The sequence below is a fragment of the Microcaecilia unicolor genome, chromosome 7 (genome assembly GCF_901765095.1).
Source record: "Microcaecilia unicolor chromosome 7, aMicUni1.1, whole genome shotgun sequence".
NCBI classification, from domain to species: Eukaryota; Metazoa; Chordata; class Amphibia; order Gymnophiona; family Siphonopidae; genus Microcaecilia; species Microcaecilia unicolor.
This window is the reverse complement of record NC_044037.1, coordinates 18,612,776-18,636,016: the sequence shown is the minus strand read 5'-3', so window position 1 is coordinate 18,636,016 and position 23,241 is coordinate 18,612,776. Positions and strand designations below refer to the sequence as shown.

Sequence of the window (23,241 nt, the reverse complement as noted above, 5' to 3'; positions counted from 1 at the left end):
ACTCTGGAATTCATTGCCGGAGAACGTAGTGAAGGCGGTTAGCTAGGCAGAGTTTAAAAAGGGGTTGGATGGTTTCCTAAAGGACAAGTCCATAGACTGCTACTAAATGGACTTGGGAAAAATCCACAATTTCGGGAATAACATGTATAAAATGTTTGTACGTTTGGGTAGCTTGCCAGGTGCCCTTGACCTGGATTGGCTGCTGTCGGGGACAGGATGTTGGGCTCGGTGGACCTTTGGTCTTTTCCCAGTATGGCATTACTTATGTACTTATGTGTTGAACCTAAGCGAGGGTATGTGGCGTGTGATCACGATCTCTCAAATTTACTGTTAATGCATTTTGCCAAAGAAAGTGACCTTCTGGCATTCCAAAGGTATAATATGTATACAAAACCTACTATGCATCCAGCTTCTCCTTTCTGGGTAGTCAACTTTGGAATGCACTATCTAGACCCATCCGAGCAATTAACAACTATTTACCATTCAGGAAAATGTTAGTCTCATTTCTTCAAGCAAGTTTACCCTAACCAACCAACTTAATTCTACCAGCCCACCTACACTATTCCTGATCTGAAGATGTCACTAAATTTGGCACCGATTACACCTCTGACCTAATTTCCAAATCCCCTTATACTCAATCTCCACTCTTCTATTCTCCATCTTTTATACCATATCCCCCCCCAATCTCCTTACCTTTACCTATCCTTTCCTTGTCTATCTCCCCTATTCTAATTCATTATTCTTGGGCATTGTTGCCGTTATATTTACTACACTTTATAATATTCTTCTTACATGTACTTTGTAATGCTTTTCTTTACTATGTAACAACAACAACCATTTCTAAAGCGCTACTAGGGTTACGCAGCGCTGTACAATTCAAACATAGAAGGACAGTCCCTGCTCAAAGAGCTTACAATCTAAAAGACAAGAGAACAAACTAAAGACAAGTGAACAATCTAGAGGACGAGTGAACAGTTAATCTGATAGGGTGGATAGATTGGGGTATTTTATATTTCTCGAGCGGTTAGGCGCCGAAGGCAGCATTGAAGAGGTGAGTTTTAAGCAGAGATTTGAAGATGGGGAGGGAGGGGGCATGGCGTATGGGTAAAGGAAGATTATTCCAGGCATAGGGTGAGGCAAGGCAGAATGAGCGGAGCCTGGAGTTTGCAGTAGTGGAGAAGGGTACTGAGAGAAGGGCTTTGTCCTGTGAGCGGAGGTTGCGGGCGGGAACATAGGGGGAGATGAGGGTGGAGAGGTAGTGAGGAGCCGCAGACTGAGTGCATTTGTAAGCCGCATTGAACCTGCTATATGTGGGAAAGCGCGGGGTACAAATGTAATAAATATAGGCGACCTGTCGGGCTGTGCTTAGAAAATTGCTTTTAATCAAGCTTGTGGTACCCAGTTTGTTGAGAGAAATTTCAGTATCTTCCACATTTTCTTGGTTCCTGATTACATTTCTCATTTGAGGGTCTTCTCTTTCCACATGATGCACAGAGAATGACTTGGTATGAACACTTTTGTTGCTGATAGCATTTCTCTTGTTTTTCTTCTTTACCACTTTGGTTCCCTTGTGTTGACCTTCTTTATCGCTTGAAATGGACTCTCCAAGGTGATCACAATCTCTTCATTCTCTCTTACTTTCTTAGGGTCGTGATCCCAAGTCTTTTCCAATACAGCAATGTTGTAATGTTTACAAAGTTTCCAGTGGATGAGAGTTGCCATCTTATTGTGCTGTTTCTGTAGATTTTTGTCTCATCAGAATTTCGAAGCCAGCTAGCTATGAAGTGTGTAAGTGTTTCGAGCTTTTTCTACAGAATCTATAGATGTTTGGTTTACCAGTCTTTTTGTGCTACCATGAACCATCTCATCCATGATCCACTGCCATAGGCTGCTACTCTCATTCTTGGCAGGGGTGTGCATTTTGTTTTAGTTTCCTGTGTCAGTTACAGGAATTTTCATTTTGTTTGGGATTTAATTTTTTTTTTTTTTTTAACTACGCGGGATTAAAAAAAAATTGGGAGTTTATTTCAGGCAAAAAAATTAAAAATGGCACAGAACATCAGAAATGTTGGGTTGATACTTCTCATGCCGTTTCAAATACATGCACATCCCTAAGTACATTTATGATACTGTATTGTAAAATTGGATTCTTACAACAAATTACTTTCTTATGCGTTATTCTTTCTTATGTATCCTATACTGTTTATTGTAAGCCACATTGAACTCAAACTTGTTTGGGATATTGTGAGACATACATGTCACAAATAAAAATAAATAATTCTTAGGCTTCAGTTTACCTCTCCTTAACCATTCAGGGCCAGATTCTATATGGTGCGCATAGCGGTCCACGCTGAAATCTAAACATATTCCATAACAACGCACATATGCTTATCCAACGGAATTCAAACATGTGTGGGATGGGCATGGGGGAGTCCTGTGCGGGGGGAGTGGATCCTCTGGAGCTTGATCGGGATCGGGGGGCGGGGCTGGTGGTTGGGGGGCGAGGATAGTGCTGGGCAGATTTGTACGGTCTGTGCCAGAGCCGGTGGTGGGAAGCGGGACTGGTGGTTGGGAGGCAGGGATAGTGCTGGGCAGACTTATACGGTTTGTGCCAGAGCCGGTGGTGGGAGGCAGGGATAGTGCTGGGCAGACTTTATACGGTCTGTGCCAGAGCCGGTGGCGGGAGGCAGGGCTGGTGGTTGGGAGGCGGGGATAGTGCTGGGCAGACTTACACGGTCTGTGCCAGAGCCAGTGGTTGGGAGGCAGGTCTGGTGGTTGGGAGGTGGGGATAGTGCTGGGCAGACTTATACGGTCTGTGCCCTGAAGAGCACAGGTACAAATCAAAGTAGGGTATGCACAAAAAGTAGCACATATGAGTTATCTTGTTGGGCAGACTGGATGGACCGTGCAGGTCTTTTTCTGCCGTCATCTACTATGTTACTATAATTTAATTGGCTTAACAAGTTAATCAGTGTTGTTAGCAGCTAACAAGAAATAATGAGCACTAATTGGCAATAATTAGAATTTACATGCACAACTTGCTAAGCGTATACTGTAATGGACTGCGCCTGAATTCTAATGCACACAGTTGAAAAGGGGAATGGTCATGGGCGAAGAAATGGTGTTTTGTAGGCGTTCCAAAATGTATGCGTGTTATAGAATATGACCCAGTCCATGTAAACCTACGTACAAGGATTTATGTCACATTTTCGTTGGTGTAAATGGAAGTGCGTAGGTTTAGGCGATGGGATACCAACTATGTACCGCGCCTAAATCTTATAGAATATGCTTAGGCCGAAATGTTTTCCACATGGATTTTTTAAGCGCCATATATAGAATCTGGCCCTCAATATATGTTGCTAAATAACACTTATTTTCCACTGGATTTGGGCATTTAGCACTTTTTATTGTTCTCATTTGCTAATCTAGGGGTCTTTTTTACTAAGGTGCAGTAAAAAGTGGCTGTAGCATTTCCTTGGATCTTTCCATTTTTACTGCAGCCCTAAAATGGAGGATTTTCTATTTTTTTGTATTGGCCATTTGCTAATATTGTCATTAAAAAAAAAAAATTACCACGTGAGCACTTACTGCCACCCATTTTGTGGGCCGTAAGGGCTCAAGCAGTAATCCTGAACTAACGAACACAGGCTAATGTGGCTGCGCTAACTGCTTAGTGCAAGAATGCTCCCTCTCTGCCCCTGACACGGGCATAGCCAGACACCCAATTTTGGGTGGGCCTGACCCCAAGATGGGTGGGCAGAAGAACCTCGCCCTGTCCCACAGGTGATTTGGTCTCTCAAACATCCCCCCTCTCCCGTATACCTTTTAAATAGCAGATTTTCACCAGCAGCGAGCAGCAACTAATACGCACTGCTCATGTTGGCCCCACACCCTTCCCTCTGATGCAACTTCCTGTTTCCGCCTAGGCAGAAATACATCAGAGGGAAGGCTGTGGGGCCGATGCGAGCAGTATGTATCAGTCACTGCTCACTGCAGGCAAAGATCTGCTACTTACAAGGTATGCAGGAGGGACACTTGTTTGGAGTTTTTGGCTGGTGGGGCTTGGAGATCCCTGCCAGCCACATCATAGGTATGCTGCTACTGGGTGGGCCTGAACCCAAAGTGGGTGGGCATGGGCCCACCCAAGCCCACCCTTGGCTACGCCACTGCCCTGACAGGCCCCCTGACCCCAAAACAAATATTTTTTAGCACCTGGATTAGCGCGCGCTAATTTGGCAGTTACCACAGGACTCCTGAGCACGTCCTGTGGTACTCCATTTTAAGCTGCATTAGGTGCTAACGCAGTTTAGTAAAAGGGCCCCCTAATTCTTTAAAGAGTTTTCGCTCTTGTCTTATGCAAAGACTGTTGCTTCCTTTCCTGTGTGCACTGGTGGATTCTCACTCATTTCTTCTATTCATCAGCATGCTTATCCATGTTTAACGATGGCGCTTGATTCTTGATGTCTACGCTCATAAACAGTTTTGGTGTATGTGGGTTGGTGTTTGTGATGAAGAAATCCTGTGAGCTTTCAGGTGGTGTTCTTTGGAGGAGGTTTCTGTGCTACAGGGGAGGTAAAAGTACCACGGGTTCAGTAACAAGGTGCATACTTCATTCCTGACAAGCATGCTCTGGGGCAGAGTGCAGGTGACATTGTGATATTTGATGGGCCACAAGAAGCATCAACAACTACCTTCAATTCAGAAAAGAAATGAAAACCTACCTCTTCAAAAAACATTCTGCAACTAACTACATAAGCTACAATCGTCCTACCTCCTCAAATGTACCTCCTTAAAAATCCAGTGACTACACAAACTATCGTTGGCCTACCTTTCAAACGGATCTCTTTATTTGTCTTGTACAGTTAGACAAACTAATGGACATTCCATATGATCGCAATATTTATTCAATGGTCTGGAATAATCCGACAATTTTAATAAATAAAAAACCTATTTTTTGGAAGGAATGGATGAATAAAGGAATTTGGTCCCTTGATCAGATCTTGCTTGATAATAAATTCAAATCTTTCTCAATGCTACAAACGCAATTTGGTTTGCCTCCAAATCAACAATATCGGTGGATACAGTTACAACACTTTATGGTGTCCAACCGTTATCCCAGCTCATTATGTACTATTCAACCTTCCATATATCAATTTATCATCACAGTTCACCAAAAAGGGCAGGTGGCATCTCAACTTTATTCATTTCTAATTCAATCAACTTTCAAGGAAAAGATCGGTCTGCGTTCAGTATGGGAATCTGACTTACAATGTTTCTTTACTAACCATCAATGGAACACTTTTTGGGCTAAAACAAGCAAACCCATTGCTTCATCAACCTTCCTTCAATCTCTCTTTTTTTCTACATCATAGTCGTATGGACTCTTCAAAAAATGCAGGTTGCAGGATTGTTGAAAGATAATTTATGTTGGTCCTGTAAGGAACATCAAGGGACTCTTCTCCATTTAATCTTTGAATGCTATGATACTAACCGATTTTGGTCTAAAGTATGGCAGATTCTCTCATCTATATTTAATTTTACCGAAACTCTAACCCCTTCAAAGATATTTTTTGGGTCAATAACATTGGATCACTCTTTGGATGAATACGATTCTAGACTTTTTGACACGTTGATAGCAATAACTCTCAAATATATTTTATCCAACTGGAAGAATAATTCACAACTTAATATATATTTTTGATGGAATAATGTTTTACAAATCCATAAATATTGTACGGTCAAGACTGGTTATTGCCAGATGTCTCATCACAAAGTTTGGTTAACATTGCAGCAATATTTGGAATCAAATTCTACTAGTTAGCCATCTGAGCACAATATTATTCCTTTATTTATTTATCTATCACATTTGTATCCCTCTTTTTTCCCACTGATTGCAGGCTCAATCAGATTATGATCTCCCTTTCCCCTTTCTTCCCTTTCTTAATTTCCCCCTCTGTCCTTAGTCTTTCCCTTTAAGTTATCATTTCTTTTTATACAACTTCCTTTTTGTATACCTGTTGTATACTTACTTCGAATTTATGAACTTTGATAGTAATCTAGTTATATGTTTGTTTCATATGGTTCTTCTAATGGAATGGAAGTTATACTATATTTTGTAATGCACTGGGATGGATGTTATATTTAAAACTAATAAAAAATAATGAATCCAAACTGATCTCTTTAAAACTCCCAATTTAACTACATGAACTGTCGTCCTACATCTTCCAAACTCTATGGACAACCTCTTCAAACCTACATCTTTTAAACTCCATGGACAACTACATAAAGTATCGATGCCTTCCACATGTCATAACTATAAAAAAACTATCGTAATCTCACCAAAATGTAAATTGTAAGCCACTTTGAATTGAAACTTGCTTTTGGATAACAGTGGGTTACAAAAATGCTTACGTACACAGAATGAGGCAAAAAAAAATAGTAACCCCTAGAGTTCTGGGTTTTTTTTTTTTTGCTGTTTTCTCAGCAACTGTTTGGAATTTCAATGTGAAATTTTAAAGCTATATTTGTTATTACTATTTACATTTATGAGCTGAGTGGAATGAGATTATCTTTAAACACGGCAAAGTTAGACTTTTTAGCGTGACATTTTGGCGGTTTTTGCGCGTTCAAAAATGTTTGCATTGTAAAACTCAAACCACACAAAAAGGTATGAAGTTAACAACCAATCTATACCAAATTTTCACTTCATATGCACTGTGTTCAGCTATGACATTAGCTAGATCAAGTACTTCAATTCAGTCAAACAATTTCAAAGTTTATAAAAACGGGGAGCAGTGCAGGACATTTTCAATTCAAACTGTATATATATATATATAAGCCTGCTGCATCGATAATCGGTAACTGAAGGCCTGTGTTAAAGCTGGGGGTGGACACTTTGAGCATTCGCGGAGACTGCAAAATTCTGACAGATTTTTAATGGTATCATTTGAATGACATTATTTTACTGTGTTTTCTAACATTGACACGTAAAAAATCACTAGGTAGTAACGCTAAAATATCAGTAACATCAGCATAGCTTAAGATGAAATGTTGTTTAATAGTAATATGTAAGTATGATGACAGCATTCCTTGTTGAAATTCAAACCGGTTGCTGAGAAAACTGCAAAGAAAACCCCTCTCGGGGGGGGGGGGGGTACTTTTTTTTTTGCCCCTGTACATGTAACATTAACGCCTGCCCTGAGGCAATTTCTGCTGGTGGGGAGCTCTGTGCCTGTATAAAATAGGTTAAAAATAGGTCTCTACATGGCCTTCACACACTTATTTATTTTATTACATTTGTACCCTGCGCTTTCCCACTCATGGCAGGCTCAATGTGGCTTACATGGGGCAATGGAGGGTTAAGTGACTTGCCCAGAGTCACAAGGAGCTGCCTGTGCCTGAAGTGGGAATCGAACTCAGTTCCCCAGGACCAAAGTCCACCACCCTAACCTACATTCCATGTAGAAGTCGGCCCTTGCAGATCACCAATGTGGCCACGCAGGCTTCTACATGGAATGTTGCTAGTGGAATAGCAACATTCCATGTAGAATCTCCAATAGTATCTATTTTATTTTTGTTACATTTGTACCCTGCACTTTCCCACTCAGTTCCTCAGTTCCTCAGTTCCCCAGGACCAAAGTCTACCACCCTAACCACTAGGCCACTCCTCCACTGTTGCTACTAGGCTTCTGCATCTGTGAGTCTGACGTCCTGCAGGACGTCAGACTCACAGAAACAGAAGCCTGCGCAGTCTTCTACATGGAATGTTGCTAGTGGAATAACAACATTCCATGTAGAAACTCCAATAGTAGCAACATTCCATGTAGAATCTCCAATAGTATCTATTTTATTTTTGTTACATTTGTACCCCGTGCTTTCCCACTCATGGCAGGCTCAATGCGGCTTACATGGGGCAATGGAGGGTTAAGTGACTTGCCCAGAGTCACAAGGAGCTGCCTGTGCCTGAAGTGGGAATCGGACTCAGTTCCCCAGGACCAAAGTCCACCGCCCTAACCACTAGGCCACTCCTCCACATGAGCAGCTGGTTCTAAAATTACCTCCAGGGTGCTTGTTGTCCTTCGGTTACAATTTCCTTTTTATTTGATTGGCTGATGATAATCTAGGAAACGCGCAGTATACTTCATACAGGGCTGTGTTAAGAGATGAAAGTGTGTATGGGGTTAATGGAAGATCGTCTCATGCCGCATTAGAAACCTACCTCAGGTCTCCAGAACCTGGACTACTCTCTTTTGCTCTAACTGAAAAGGATAGCATTGTACCCCTTAAAGAGACCTGGGAACATCTGGAATAATTTTTATTTAATCACTTTCAAAAGTAGGCAGGTGAAAGTGGCAATTCAGAGCGTGCCTGTCATCTGAGCACAAGTGGTGTTTATTGCATTTTAAAAAATTGAATGCTTTTTAAAAATTTATTTTAGGCACTAAATTAGTTGGGTTTTTTTTTTCTGTTTGGTTCTGAGGGGCTGATCTGGAGGAAAACCATGTAGGGGGAGGTGTTGACTTCCTTTTGATACGAAGGTGGACGGGCTGACCGAAGCATCCATCAGCGTCATGCCTGTATTGGGTACATGGGTTAAAGGAGGCTGATTTATAATCTGAGCACTGAGGGGAAAAATGCCCCCCTAGGGAAATCACTGAATCTTCAGTGAATAATTCATTATGATATAGACGTAAATGTATCATCACATTAACATTTAGCTGAAGGTCTGTGGGCTATTAGCGGCTTATCTTTATTTGCGCAAAGAATTATGGAAATGCTAAAGTGCCTCCTGGTTATTTATATTCATTGATATCAGAGGGTATTAAAACACTTTAGTAAAAATTATTATTGCTATAATTATTTTGTATGATGCACTCCTGATAAAGAGGAATGTAAGAGCGCATTCTAGGTGGTTCTTTGTACTGTAAAGTATATGGATGCAAGAGGGCACTGCAGGGCTGATTCAGGCGACCGATAGTGTCTGCTTCCTCCATAACTGGGAATTCTCCAGGCCTGCAAGTATATTTAAATTCTTGCCAGTTCTGTATTGACTGTTTTCCAACCCTGCCCCCTCATAAAAAAAAATGTTCAAGTGACCTTTGACCCTTTAACACACAAACCTCAGGGACTCAGCAAGCTAGACACTGAAATAGCTGATTCTTAGTTGATGTAGTAAAAATAATTTTCAAATTTATGACAACTTACCAATTCAGATACTTCCGTAGAAGTGTATAATAGGCAGGGCTGCAGAGTCAGAAACCATTTTTGGTGGAACTGGAGTTGGTAAAAATGTACCAACTCAGACTCCAGCTTCAAAATAAAAACTTGCAGCATTATAACGTTTGGTAAAATTATCATTTTATACGTATATATATATTTTTTGTTTAGGTGCTTTGTTCAAACTTCAAATAAATATTTGTTGTGGTGTATTAGTCCTAATTTTATACATAAAGAAATAACCTGTTTTTCTGTAATTAATCAAATTTACTACTCTTAGGGCCCCGTCTACTAAGCAGCGCTAAGGATGTGTTAGCGTTTTTATAGCACGCTAATGATTAGCACGCAGTAAACATTAAGTCGCCCATAGGAACATATGGGCAACTCGAGCGTTTAGCGAGCACTAAAAATGCTATCGCGGCTTAGTTTACTAAGATCACCAGCTATTCAAGAAATCATTAAAAACATTTTTATTCGAGAGAGGTTATCCTACCAATTAACGCTTAATCCCCGACTATCTCTAATTGTCTATACTCGTTTCTTACTCCAACCAACTCCAGCATCAAAGGTATAATCCTCCTGTTCTTTCCCGTCTTTCTGACTTGTCATGTCATTACCCTCATTGCATTGTAACCTTTTGTAACATTGTAAGCCACATTGTGCTCGCTCTGGTGGGAAAATGTGGGGTATAAATGTACCACAAATAAATAAATAAATGGGGCCCTTAGTAAGAGCTGGAGTTGAAGGGTTTGGTGTACTGCCTCCATAGCCCTGATAAAAGGGTGCTTGTTGCCTTGCTGTTCTCTTGTCTGGCCCTCGGTACTGACCAATAAAGGGTTAATTCTATAACAGGGTCACTTATTTTAAGCCTATTGTCTAAAGAAAAGTGGGCGCCTTTATTTTGTTTACCTAAGTGCATGGAGAGTGCAGAGGCCAGGTGCATAGGCGCCCGGTATAAGAGGCTTGGGGAGGCTAAGCCTCCCCAGCCACAAGTTCTCAACAAACAGCAGCCGGATCAGCGTTTCTCATTCTCCGTCTTTATTCTGCTACTCCTCCAGACCAGTCCTCTCTTCTTTGCAGCGCTGCCTGTGCCCCGCGGTTTCTTCTCTTTTCCTCCCCCGCGCGACGTCACTTCAGGGCTGGGCTGCTGGCATGATTGAGTCCTGCTGAGTGCTCCCGCCTTAATCGCTACCGCCGGTACTGCGGCGAATCGCGATCGTCGATTCCATTAGCACTCCACTGTATCTCGTCATCTGCTTCAGCCAGTCAGCCTTCCCTACAGGGCTCCCGTCAATTGATGCAACTTCCTGTTCCTCAAAGGTGGGAACGCGCGGGCGGGATCCGCCACCGAGTAGGGAAGGATGGCTAAGAAGAGTGGCTGTCTGAGGTATTCCTTCCCAGAGTAGACGGGGGTCCACGACGGTAGACCTACTCAAATTCATAAAAAAGGAAATTGTGGCACGCAAGGAGCGGTAGGTGCTGATTCTGGGGCAGGTTTTAAGTCAAAATAAAAAATATTTCGTTTCATGCAGATCTCAGCCCATTTAGTTACGTTTAAACAAAAGAGTCTCTTTTTTTTTGTTTAAACATAACTAAATGGGCTATAACTATAAGCCCCTAATGCCGTCCATTGGCTTTCTTATATTTTGTTTGTGATGACTTTACAGTATACTGTGCCAAAATAAATTTGAAAACTCTTATCTATCTCTATCTGGTCGTTAATAGAAGGAGCACAGTGTGAATACTATCCTCCCAATGTGGCTGTCTGAGCTTGAATACTAGTGTTCCCAGACCTAAATTGTGGCACGCTGCACGATGGATTTCAGGAGAGGTGCTGACTCTGAGGCAGGTTTTATATTATAAGTCAAAATAAAAAAATAAATATTTTGTTTCATGCACATCTTTTATTTAAACATAACTAAATAAACTATAAGCCCCTAATGCAGTCCATTGATTTTCTTATATTTTGTTTGTGATGACTTATAGACATTCCCCTTTCCCCTTTCCCATTTCCCTTACTGTGCCAAAATTGAAATTTGAAAACTCTTATCGCTATCTGGTCGTTAATAAAAGGAACTCATTGTGAATACTATCCACCCTAAAAGGATGTTTTGTAACTGTACATGAGAATTGTGATATGATCCCTTGTTTCATATTGTTGACACTCTGTGATGGGTGGTATATTGGTGTATTAGGGTCTGCCCAGTGTAATATTTATACTACAGTAAGGTTCTGAGTGTTATGTTTTGCAGTTGAGGGATTGTTGGCCTTATTGAGGTGACAAACATCAATACTTTAATTTTACTTTGTCATAACGCCAGACATTGTTTGGTTTTAGAGTATTGGAGGATCTGGTGTTGATTTGTTCCATAGATGTGTATGTGGTTTTATGTTGGTTAAGTGCTTGAAATAATTGAGTTTAAAATATGATATGCCATTTATGATATATCAATCCATTTTTACACACACATAGAAGCATTACTTTTCAATAACAAGCAGCCCTTCCTTGGGACTCAGTCTCTTCTCCACCATGACAAATTTATATACCGAATACACTGCAAGAAAACTTTCACTTGCTAACCTTCAGTCTCACTAGAGTGGTGCTTGTAACTTTTCACATTTGGGATGGGACACCCTTCGCTCCCCTAGAGTAGATTTATGGTGATGCACAAGTAAATAAGGTAATTATGGATGTAAGCTCCACCCACGGCCCCACCCCTAACCCCGCCCTCTTTAGCCTCCCCAAACAGTTGGGCCACCGACTGCCTATGAGTGATTCCAACCTGCCAGAACTGAGCAGCTCTAGGTATCTGCATCAAGTGGGGAGAAATTGTTGGTTGACAAGTGGTTGGTGAATCTTGAGCCCCTCAGTACAGTGAATAGAGGAACCGCCTCTCTCTGCTCTGCAGTTACCCGGTGTGTGGATGGAGGGGGAAAGCAAAACACTCCATAGGGAATATGGTGTGCTGGGTCAACGTTTTTACATTCTCATACTAGAGTAGATTGATGGAGATATAGCTTTGGAGAGGACTGAAAGTGTTCAGTTTGTTATGTCTTTGCATTTTGCTTGTATTGTGCTGAATTTGGTAGTTGGAAGTGCAGGGATTCTCCACCTCCCCCCTCCTTCCTGTTGGGGATCTTGGCACCTGCTCACATTGCTGGATTGTGAGGCCCCTCTCCTCCTCCCCTGTTTTATTGTGCTTTCTTTGTCCCAGATCATGGCTTCAGCTGACTGTCAAAAAGCATCTATGGTTTCTCCCTAGGGTAAGTAATTCAGCCCCAGATGTTCCTTGAACATGGAGCTGGAGCTCGGCATTTCTTTCTCTAGATCCGAAGCGGCAGGGATCCGGGGAAAACTCCTCTTAGAAATCAAATGTGCATGAAAAGCTGGTAGTCCTCTACAAGAAAGGGTGGAAATAGTTGGATTTCTTTTCACCTTGGTTTGTTCCAGAGTGTTGGCTCAGAAGCTAACATGACGTTAAACAAACTTAGCTCATAGTGAGACCCGGAATAATCATGACACTCTGCAGCGTTAGTTGATGACATAGGCTTGAGTTAAATATCGGCACTGAAAACTGGGCATCAAGGAAATTTGAGGCTATGTAGAATTTAAACAAGTGGGAAAAACATGCAGAGCATAGGTCATAAAATTCTTTCTAACCTGTTGTGTATATGTATAGATATTTGTGTGTATCTCTTGACCTGGAGAGGAGAGGGAATGAGCATTTAGAATGGAATGGTATCAAAACGTACTGTTGGTTTGGAAAGAAGAATGAAATAAAACCAAGTGTAATGATATATCAAACCATTATGTCACTGTCAGCTGATTTCAAAGGATGTATTTTACAGTTAAAATACAGGGTGCTGCTGTCCCATGGCAACTGGTATTGGCAGTACACATAGGGCCAGATGCAATAAATGATGCTCAAAGTTAGGCGTCCAGAGAAGATCCACCAAGGCGGAGGAACGCTGAAGTCCCATGACAGGTATGCTAAAGCAAACAGACAGAGGGAAGTGGACCTTGCACTCCAGGGACAAATGAGGCAATCTTGAAGTCTTAAAAAGAGTTTATTGATAGGAGAGTCAACACAGTACTGTATTTCGGCCACAGGCCTGCTTCAGGAGTCTCTTACAAACAAACTGATATATGAGAATATCCAGTGTTGAATACATTTCGAATAATAGCGCAGTGGGTTGGCTTTGAAAAAGACCTTGTCTGGATGCTTCAAAGGTACCAAGTACGTGCGTTCTGCCCCTTTCTTTAATACGCACATGTTTTCCAGTTATCAACTTCGGGGGGGGGGGGGGGGGGGGGAGGAGATTCAGAAGACAGCACTGGGTGGCTTTGAAATTTCAAGCATTGCCATGGAATAAGGCAAATAGAAATCCATGGTGAAAAGCTTTCTGCGAATTTACCAGCAGTTAAACTTTCTTGTGCAATTTAATGACCTTGTCAAGAACTATGGCCACGATTGTGTTTATAAAGCAGATGAAACGGGTCTGAATTGGAAATCGCTCTCCAGTAAATTGCTGGTTAGTCGCGAGGAGCAACCTGCTCCTGGTTTCAGGTCATCCACAGAATGTGTCACACTGTTGGTTGGGGGAAATGCGACCGGTAAGTTGGAGTTATTGCTGATTGAATGCACAAGGATTTTTTGATTTACCAAAAACATACATGACCTTCCACTGTTATATGAGAAGAAGATCGATTCAAAGTGCCTTTTTTGCTGCCAGATGTGACATCTGAAATGCAACCAATGGATCAAGAAATAATTTCACTAAAACGACTTTACCGGAATCGATTGCTACAAAAACTTATTTTGGCTGATATTGAAAATGAATGTCGCATGATATAATTCATAAGAGAATTGAACATAAAAGATTGTTTCTACATGGTTGCTGATGCTTGGAATCAGGTTAAAAACCAAAACCTGAAGAATGCATGGAATATCATTCTTACCAAATCGGAAAGACACGGAGAGGAAGAAGAAAATGTCATTTAGAACGTTGCTAAGGATGTTCTACAGGTTCTTGACTGCTCTGATTGTGATGTAGAGAAGATCAGCGAATGGGATATGCAGTGATGCTAATGATCCAGGGTATCGGATCATAACAGATGATGGATTCGGTACAGGAAAAGGAACACGAAGAATCAGAAACTGATGATCACCAGGTTAATGCTGATGTAGGACAGACACGTGCAGAAGCCTTTGAATGTTTAAATACAGCAATGGCTTGACTAGAAAAGCAGGAAGAAAGCAGTTCAACCCAGCTTCTCTGTCTGAAAAGGCTAGGCTGTGTGATTTTGCAGCACAGAAACAAAAATAGGCCTTGAAGCAATTAAGAATGTCTTCGTTTTTTAAAATAGAAATACAGTAAAAGTATGTACAACAGATACTGTAGTGAGCTTTACTTTTAAATATTACTTCCTTTTTTAAAATAGAAATACAGTAGTATGTGTACTACAAATACAGTACTGTATTTTTTCACACTTGTTGAAAGTAAAGACTATTGTTCAACATAGTGCTCTGATTGTGTGCTTCCTCAGTGGTCAAGTTCTTCAAATCAATAACTTCAGAGTTGTATAAACGGTCTGTGCCAGAGCCGATGGTGGGAGGCGGGACTGGTGGTTGGGAGGCGGGGATAGTGCTGGGCAGACTTATACGGTCTGTGCCAGAGCCGGTGGTGGGAGGCGGGACTGGTGGTTGGGCGGTGGGGATAGTGCTGGGCAGACTTATACGGTCTGTGCCGGGGCTGGTGGTGGGAGGCGGGGCTGGTGGTTGGGAGGCGGGGATAGTGCTGGGCAGACTTATACGGTCTGTGCCAGAGCTGGTGGTGGGAGGCAGGGCTGGTGGTTGGGAGGCGGGGATAGTGCTGGGCAGACTTATACGGTCTGTGCCAGAGCCGGTGGTGGGAGGCGGGACTGGTGGTTGGGAGGTGGGGATAGTGCTGGGCAGACTTATACGGTCTGTGCCGGGGCTGGTGGTGGGAGGCGGGGCTGGTGGTTGGGAGGCGGGGATAGTGCTGGGCAGACTTATACGGTCTGTGCCCTGAAGAGGACAGGTACAAATCAAGTTAGGGTATACACAAAAAGTAGCACATAAGAGTATATCTTGTTGGGCAGACTGGATGGACCGTGTAGGTCTTTTTCTGCCGTCATCTACTATGTTACTATGTAGTACAACATACTCCTGTAGTGATGGAATCACTATGGAGAAAGCGCTCCTGCTAGCGTGGCAAGCCGTTGCTAACAAGAGCACATTGTACTTCATGTTTATACAACTCTGTGAAGTTATTGATTTGAAGGACTTAACCCTTGAGGAAGTCTCTCCAGCCGAAACACGGCCTGTGTTGGGTACTTTTTATTGGGTCAGTTTTACCACCGGCAAATAAACTTTTGGATACCTTGTACCTTTGGTCAGCCTTGGTTACTTGGTACAGCCCCACATCCATCTTGCTGTGTTTTCTTATATGCGAAGGAACATTTTTGATATGACGTCCAAATCCAACTTGGGATGTTTTTTGCTGAAAACATCCAAAAATCAAGTGGCGAACAATGGCCATTTTCTAAACGGAAAGTGTCTTTTACTTTCGAAAATGGCCATTTGTTAGATGTTTTTAGACATTTTATGCTCAGTGCGTTTTTTTCTTTTGTGATTGTTTTTTTTGAAGGAAAAAAAATGGTCCAAGGGAAAAACAAAAACAAGCCGCTAGGATGTATGGGGGAGGGCCAACATTCTTAGTAGACTGGCCACATAGACATCCCAGCAGAGCAGTGGGGCAGCCTAGGGGATGCTGCAGTGGACTTCCCATAAAAGGACCCAGGTGTACATCTCACCATTATCCCCTTATATTGTATATTCAGCCCTCCAAAACCCACCAAAAACCTACTGTACCAACTACAATAGCCCTTATGTCAGCAAGTGTCACCTATATGTGGGTTCAGTAGGGTTTTTTGGTGAATTTTGGAGGGCTAACGTGTTCCACCACAAGTGAAACAGAGTTGGGATATTGTCCTGGGTCACCTTCTCTTCAGTGCACTGCACCGACCACTGGGCTACTCCAGGGACCTTCTTGGTGCTCTAATAGGACTGGCCATAACATCTGATGCTGTCTTACAGGTTGGTATGTACTGTTTCTTTCACATCTTTGGGGGTGGGGGGGGTGGGAGGGGGGGGGGTCAGTGATCACTGGAGGAGTAAGGGGGCGGGGGTCATGTCTTAATCCCTCCAGTAGCACCTTTTTATAACTTAGGTATGATTGAAACAGATCCAGACCAATTTTTGGCCCAGAACATTTTTGCTCGTTTCCATTATGACAGAAAAACATCCAAGTTGTGGGAACACCCAAATCATGCCCCTGAGAAATCCCCCGTGTGATTTGGATGCACTGCAGACGAAATGCATAGAAAGTCTTAAAAAATTTTTTCAAAAATAGCAATTTGGAACTTTTTGCAAGAAAAACGTCCATCTGCTGCTTTGTGCCGCTTTTTGAACTTTTTTTCGGTCTCAGAAATGAGCCTCATAATCTCCCCTTTCCTATGTCTCTTCCAGGCTATACACACTCTGGAACATACTCCCAGAGGGGCTACGTCTAACTTGAGACTACCTTTACTTCTCTTATTGACCTATAAGTGCATTCACTCTGCAGCTCCTCAGTACCTCTCCACTTTCATCTCTCCCTACATTCCTCCCCGGGAACTCCATTCACTGGGTAAATCTCTCTTATCTGCACCCTTCTCCTCCACTGCTAACTCCAGACTCCGTTCCTTTTATCTTGCTGTAACACATGCCTGGAATAGACTTCCTGAGCCGGTACGTCAAGCTCCATCTCTGGCCGTCTTCAAATCTAAGCTAAAAGCCCACCTTTTTGATGCTGCTTTTAACTCCTAACCCTTATTCACTTGTTCAGAACCCTTATTTTATCATCCTCACTTTAATATTCCCTTAATTAGGACAGACAAACAGGACAAACAAGAGATAGATTGTAAGCTCTGTTGAGCAGGGACTGTCTCTTCATGTTCAAGTGTACAGCACTGCGTACGTCTAGTAGCACTATAGAAATGATAAGTAGTCGTCTTTGGGATTCCGGAATCTTGCTACTCTCTGGGATTCTGCACAGAATCTTGCTACTCTTTGTCATCCCTTATTTGTCCTGTTTTGTCTGTCTTTATTAGATTGTAAGCTCTGTCGAGCAGAGACTGTCTCTTCATGTTCAAGTGTACAGCGCTAGTAGCGCTATAGAAATGATAAGTAGTAGTACTTCAGGAAGCAGGTGAAAGTCTGGCTCTTCTCACATAGGATGACTGACTATCCACTCTCTGCACCTGGCTACCTTACTGCAGTGCACACCCTGTAACTTAGACCAGTTCCTCATATCTTATTAAACTATACATATAATTTACCTTCGGTTTGTGCTGTCTGTATATCTCTTCTGCACTTGCCCTCTCGTCTAGTATGTTTCATTGTCCTGCATTGAACACACAACGTTAGCATCATATCTTCTTGTTTGAATATTCTAATTCATCCCTCCTAAGGTGTTTCATTTGTATTGTTCTGACATTGTGAGTATCATGTTATCTGAATGTGCTTCCATTCTGCCTATTTTGTTGACATTCATCATTTCTGTTACATGATTGTTCTACATTGCTGTTAAATGTTTATATTTTCGATAGTCTTTCATGTTAGTCCTATTACTAGGATTCAATTTGCCTTCTCCAAGTTTTACCTCATTGATCATATTTATTCTTATATTTGGCCATTCTATTATTGCTTATACTGTTAACAAAATTTTAAAGAATTTTAATGCTAAGCTGTACCATCTGTACACCCGCCTTGGGTGAATCTCTTCATAAAGGTGGTTAATAAATATCCATAAATAAATAGAAACATAGAAACTTGATGGCAGATAAGGGCTATTTAGTTTTACTTGTTAGAACATTCATTGTACTTGTTCTTGTTTTATTGTAAACCACTTTAGAACGTAACTGTATTAAGCAGTATATTAAGTAATTAATTAAAAATCAAATCCAGTCAGCCCATCCTCAGCAGTCACTATCTCCTCTTTTCTCTAAGAGATCCCAGGTGCCTGTCCCATGCTTTCTTAAATTCAGACACAGTACTTGTCTCCACCGGGAGGCTATTCCACGAGTCCACCACCCTATCTTTGAAAAAGTATTTCCTTAGATTGCTCCTGAGCCTATAACCGCTTAACTTCATCCTATGCCCTCTCATTCCCGAGTTTTCCTTCACTTGTATGCTATTCTGCTGTTTTGGGGTTTTGTAGCCCCCTCACCCCCCCCCCCCCCTAAGCATGACTGTGCATTATCTTCTTCTACCTGTAATTTCTCACCCATTAAACCCCGAAAAGAAGAAATACATTCAGACCCAAAAAGGATAATTTTATAACAAGTCGCCTAGCTTAAGAGGATAAGAAAGTGCCTATTTTACATGTCATCTACATATAGAAATAGCATGCTCATATAAACAGAGCCAATGCAAGGTATTGGCAAACCTTGAGCTTTGCACACCCTTGAAATTAACTTTTAAACCTCTTCCCCTCCCCCAGTCACGATCAGCCCAACATCAGCTCCCAGAGTAATCTGGGAAACTGGGCCAATGTGCTTAATGGTTGGGCTGGCCCTGTGTGTATATGGTTGCACAGGTGTAAAGAAAACATGGTTTGGACAGTCCAAAAATATATGGTTATTTCTAGTATTACACTGGTGATACACATGCATTTTAAAAATGTGTCCATCGGCATTTCTACCAGCGCCAAAGTAAGCATAAGTACCTTCTACCTTCTTATTTGGGGACTCCACCGTTAATTGCTCTAAAGAGAACGGATCGCTAGAACATTGAACTCTTCAATAGGTCAGTTAACTAGAAGCTCAATGTTGGGGTGGTTCCATTTTGGAACCTTTGTTGTACGACCCCTGATGAGTGTTGAAACACAGCCCATGTCAGGTCAGTGGTGTACAGCATCGATTTACATGACTGATAAAGGACCTGTCCCGTATTTGAAAACTCTTGGTGCTTTTTTGCCTTGTACCCATTTTTGAGTGCCATTTATAGCATTTCCCCCCTTTAAGTCTACTATTAATCAGGGTAGCATTAACAAGAGTTCTTTGCTAGTAGGGAGGAATATTGTTTTTTCCTTCTTCCCCCCCCCCCCCCCCCCTTTTTGATTTGTCTTTATGCACTTTTCTGTTCCTGTTCTGCTAATTACGATATTCAAATTGTTTTGCAAGTGGTGCAGATAGAGCCAATCCAAAGAAGTGATAAAGTTACAAATTCACCGAGGCGTGACTCTTCGATCCTAATGAGGCGAGAGCTTGAAAAGTTGTAGTCACAGGAAGCCTCAGGATGAAATTACAGCCTTTGTGAAACACTAGCAGGTTAAATTTGAGAACAATGCAGGTAAGCAATTATCTCTAAAATTAGAAGTTTAAAAATACTCTCGTTCAAGAATATTGTGGCACTCTGCCAGGTATGTGTGTTGTGTGTCTGGACATTTTTGTAACTGTATGTTCCAATATGTCTTTGAGTCGATCTGACGTAATTATGTGCAGTTTACACACCAAGCTTGCTTGGAATGAATTTTGGGACCTGCAATGCCCTGTTTTATTGCAATAAGCAGAGGTGGTGGTAGCTTGGCCATTAAAGGGCCTTTTTACTAAGCTGCAGTTAAAGGGGCCCTGCGAATACCAAAAATGGCTGTGCATTAAGTTTGCATTTGCCATGCGGCTATTTTGGGAGGGGGGGGGAGCACTTATCAGAGGGCTCCCAGACTAACCCGACGGTAACCGCTGCCCGGTTACCGCCGGATAACCCACTGCGGAAATTTTTTTTCAATATTTACGCTAGTGCTAGAAATGAGGTGCGCTGGGGATAGAACTACCGTCGGCACCCGCGTTGGGCCTGCGGTAGTTCTGGGTTGCCACATGGCAGACCTTTAGTAAAAGGGCCCCTAAATTATCCAAGTCAGTTTCCCCATGCCTAGATCTGTTGGGTTTGATGACAAATTCTGGTGCATAAAGGTCACACGCTGATCTGTTTTTTCAGGGAAAGAGAAAAAAAAAAAGAATATAAACTGGAGATGTGGAGTGGAAATAAACCCTAGGAATGTGTATTGTAGCTATGTAGAAATCCTGAGCTGGCTGAACCACTAGGAACCAAGTTCACCTTCCTTGTTATCTGAAAGAACCCTCAGTAGAATCCTTTAAAACAATATCTTTTTTTAAAATATTGTTTGTTGATGTTTGGAAACAACACAGAAAAGAAAAGACAATTTGGTTTGTGGTGTTGTGTGCCCTAAATAAAGCCTAAACCTAACGACTATTTGTTAGCATACAAACTTCCGCGCTTTCCGTTTGCTGCCCAGTAATCTTTAGAATCCTAGAAATCAGATTTAGGAAATGCAGCAGAATTATTGTCTGATCCTTGTAACCCTCCTACTCATCGATTTTTATAGGTCTTCCTATATCAGATCATTTCCACTGTTAATAGCTCGTACTCTGTAAAGGTGTTGAGTCTATGATGAGATATCCTAAGGAGAGCTTATTAAAAGTACAAAATTAAAATTCCCAGGCAAATCCTCCTTTGTTAATCACATGGGGAGCTCTTATCCCTTCCCCTCCTCCATCAGCCTCAGGCAGTGCAGTAGATCTTCTTACTCCTGTGGGGTCTGACTGCTTCTTTCCACAGTGGAACAATGTATCTCATAAGGGAGATCGTGGTCAGCTTCACCATGAGGCAGATTAGGTATTTGCCTAGGGTGGCAAAAAGCGGCTGCATTCAAACCAATGCAATAGGTCTCAATGGCTCATGAACTCGAGAACCATCAGTGTGTACATTTACCTGCGCGAATTGGTGGGAAGTTTTCAGATAACCCTTTTGCCCAGGTATATGCCCTTTGGAAGAAACACTGATGGGTAATGGATGTCACTATAACCGGGGGGGGGGGGGGGGGGGGGGGGGGGGGAGAAAGAAAACCCTCAGCTAAAATAAATTGCAAAGTAAGTATTGAAAATTTTAAATGTGCTCAGAAAGTGCCAAAGAGACCAGCGTGGGTTCACTGACCCTAAGATTGAAGGCTCTTGACTTATCAATCAAGAAAAGTTAGTGATCAAGACAACTCTTAAAAAAATTTACTTCTCATCACATATGTATAAGCACTTATCAGAACCCTTCATTTTGTTTGAAAGATTAAGTGCTTATTCATATGCGATGTGAAGCAAGTTGTTTGATCACTACTTGAGGATATCTGCACTTGGAAGGCAGATGATATCATAACAGTGGTGATTTTAAAATTTGGCAACAAAATGTGCATGATTGAAAAGTCAAGAGCCTTAGTCAGTGAACCCGTATTGGCCTCTTTGGCACTTTCTGAGCACGTTTAAAAATGTCAATACTTACCTTGCAATTATGGATCCAGTTTATTTTAGTTTGGACTATAGGGGTAGGCATGAGAAGGGGAGATGCTGGACTTCAGGGTGGAGGTTGGGGCTTTGAGTCACCCTAAGGGACAGGGCATGTACACCTGAAGGATCACTTAGAACATCAGATACCCTTACTGTGGCCCTTCTGAGTATGCCCTCCCACGGGAGGTGGTGAAGATGAAAACGGTAATGGAATTCAAACATGCGTGGGATAAACACAAAGGAGTCCGGTTTAGAAGGAATGGTTCCATGGAATCTTAGCAGAGATTGGGTGGCGACGCTGGTAATTGGGAAACAAAATGGGAGCTGGGAAGACTTCTACAGTCTATGCCCTGATTGTGACTGAATAGATAGGGATGGGCTGGAGTGTAAATTTTAAGGGGCTTCAACTTTAGCTTCAGAACTTAGTACAAGAACAGTGCTGGGCAGATTTCTACGGTCTGTGCCCTGAGAAAGGCAAGGACAAATCAAACTCGGGTATACATATGAAGTATCTTATTGGGCAGACTGGATGGAGCGTACAGGTCTTTATCTGCCGTCATTTACTATGTGGGTCCCAAAAAAACAACAAGGCAAAGGATCTGCAAAATCCAATATGGGAAAGAAAGCCAGCAGATCAATGTCACAACAAAAAGATTTTATTGAAGATACCGTGTATGAACAAATCGCCCGAAGCTTCAATAATGGTGTGTCCATTTGTGTATGCTAGAGACCACAGGATTCCCGTTTTAGCTGGTTTTTTTCTTGACTTTTATGCACCATATTTGCCCCTTTACGAAGGTTTCAAATTAGCCCCTGACGCAGCCCTAGCGATTTGTTCATACACGGTATCTTCAATAAAATCTTTTTGTTGTGACATTGATCTGCTGGCTTTCTTTCCCGTCATTTACTATGTTACTCTTTGGGGTTCTACGTGGAATGTTGCTACTAACTGGGATTCCGGAATCTTGTAACTCACTTTAGGATTCCAGAATCTTCAGAACTTTTAAGTACAAGAACAGTGCTACGCACACTTCTATGGTCTGTGCCCTGAGAAAGGCAAGGACAAATCAAACTCGGGTATACATATAAAGTATCACATACCATGTAAAATGTGTTTATCTTGTTGGGCAGACTGGATGGACCGTACAGGTCTTTCTCTGCCGTCATTTACTATGTTATTATGTTACCTTGCTTTTGTGCCAATGGAAAAAAAAAAAGTCTTTTATGTAGGTCTGTAAGGAAGCAGAAGTATTCTGGGAGAGTGGCAGATGTTTTATTATGAACAGCGGCCAATGAATGGAAAGGTGCAGGTGACTCAGTGTACTTGTGAAGTTAGAAACCATTCTTCTGCTCTCTTGAAAGAAATTTATATCGGTGTCTGAATTTCGCTTGGATCGGCGAGACTTCCACATCTTGGTAGCGTAACTAAACTCTGATGACGGATCCCACTGGATCTCTCTTGCAGCACCAACGTGTGATACACATTGCATGACGTCCCCTTTTAATTTTTTCAGTTTTTCCATGCGTTCAGCAAAGCTAATGAGTACAGGACTGTGCTGTGCCAGCTCAGCGGAGGAGCAGATGCCTGGTTTTCAGCCATAACA

The 23,241-nt window shown here is 42.0% G+C and overlaps 1 protein-coding gene across 8 annotated transcripts in view; it reads left to right on the top strand.

The window, feature by feature from the left end:
- Positions 1-23,241, top strand: part of PAK3 (p21 (RAC1) activated kinase 3) — a 231,987-nt gene that overhangs the window by 108,137 nt on the left and 100,609 nt on the right. The window contains exon 2 of one of the 8 annotated variants that reach the window (XM_030209915.1): positions 19,466-19,634. The exons of the other annotated variants lie outside the window; for them this stretch is intronic. The gene's annotated coding sequence lies outside the window, so the exon portion shown is untranslated. The remainder of the gene's footprint in view (positions 1-19,465; positions 19,635-23,241) is intronic. 8 annotated transcript variants of the gene reach the window in all.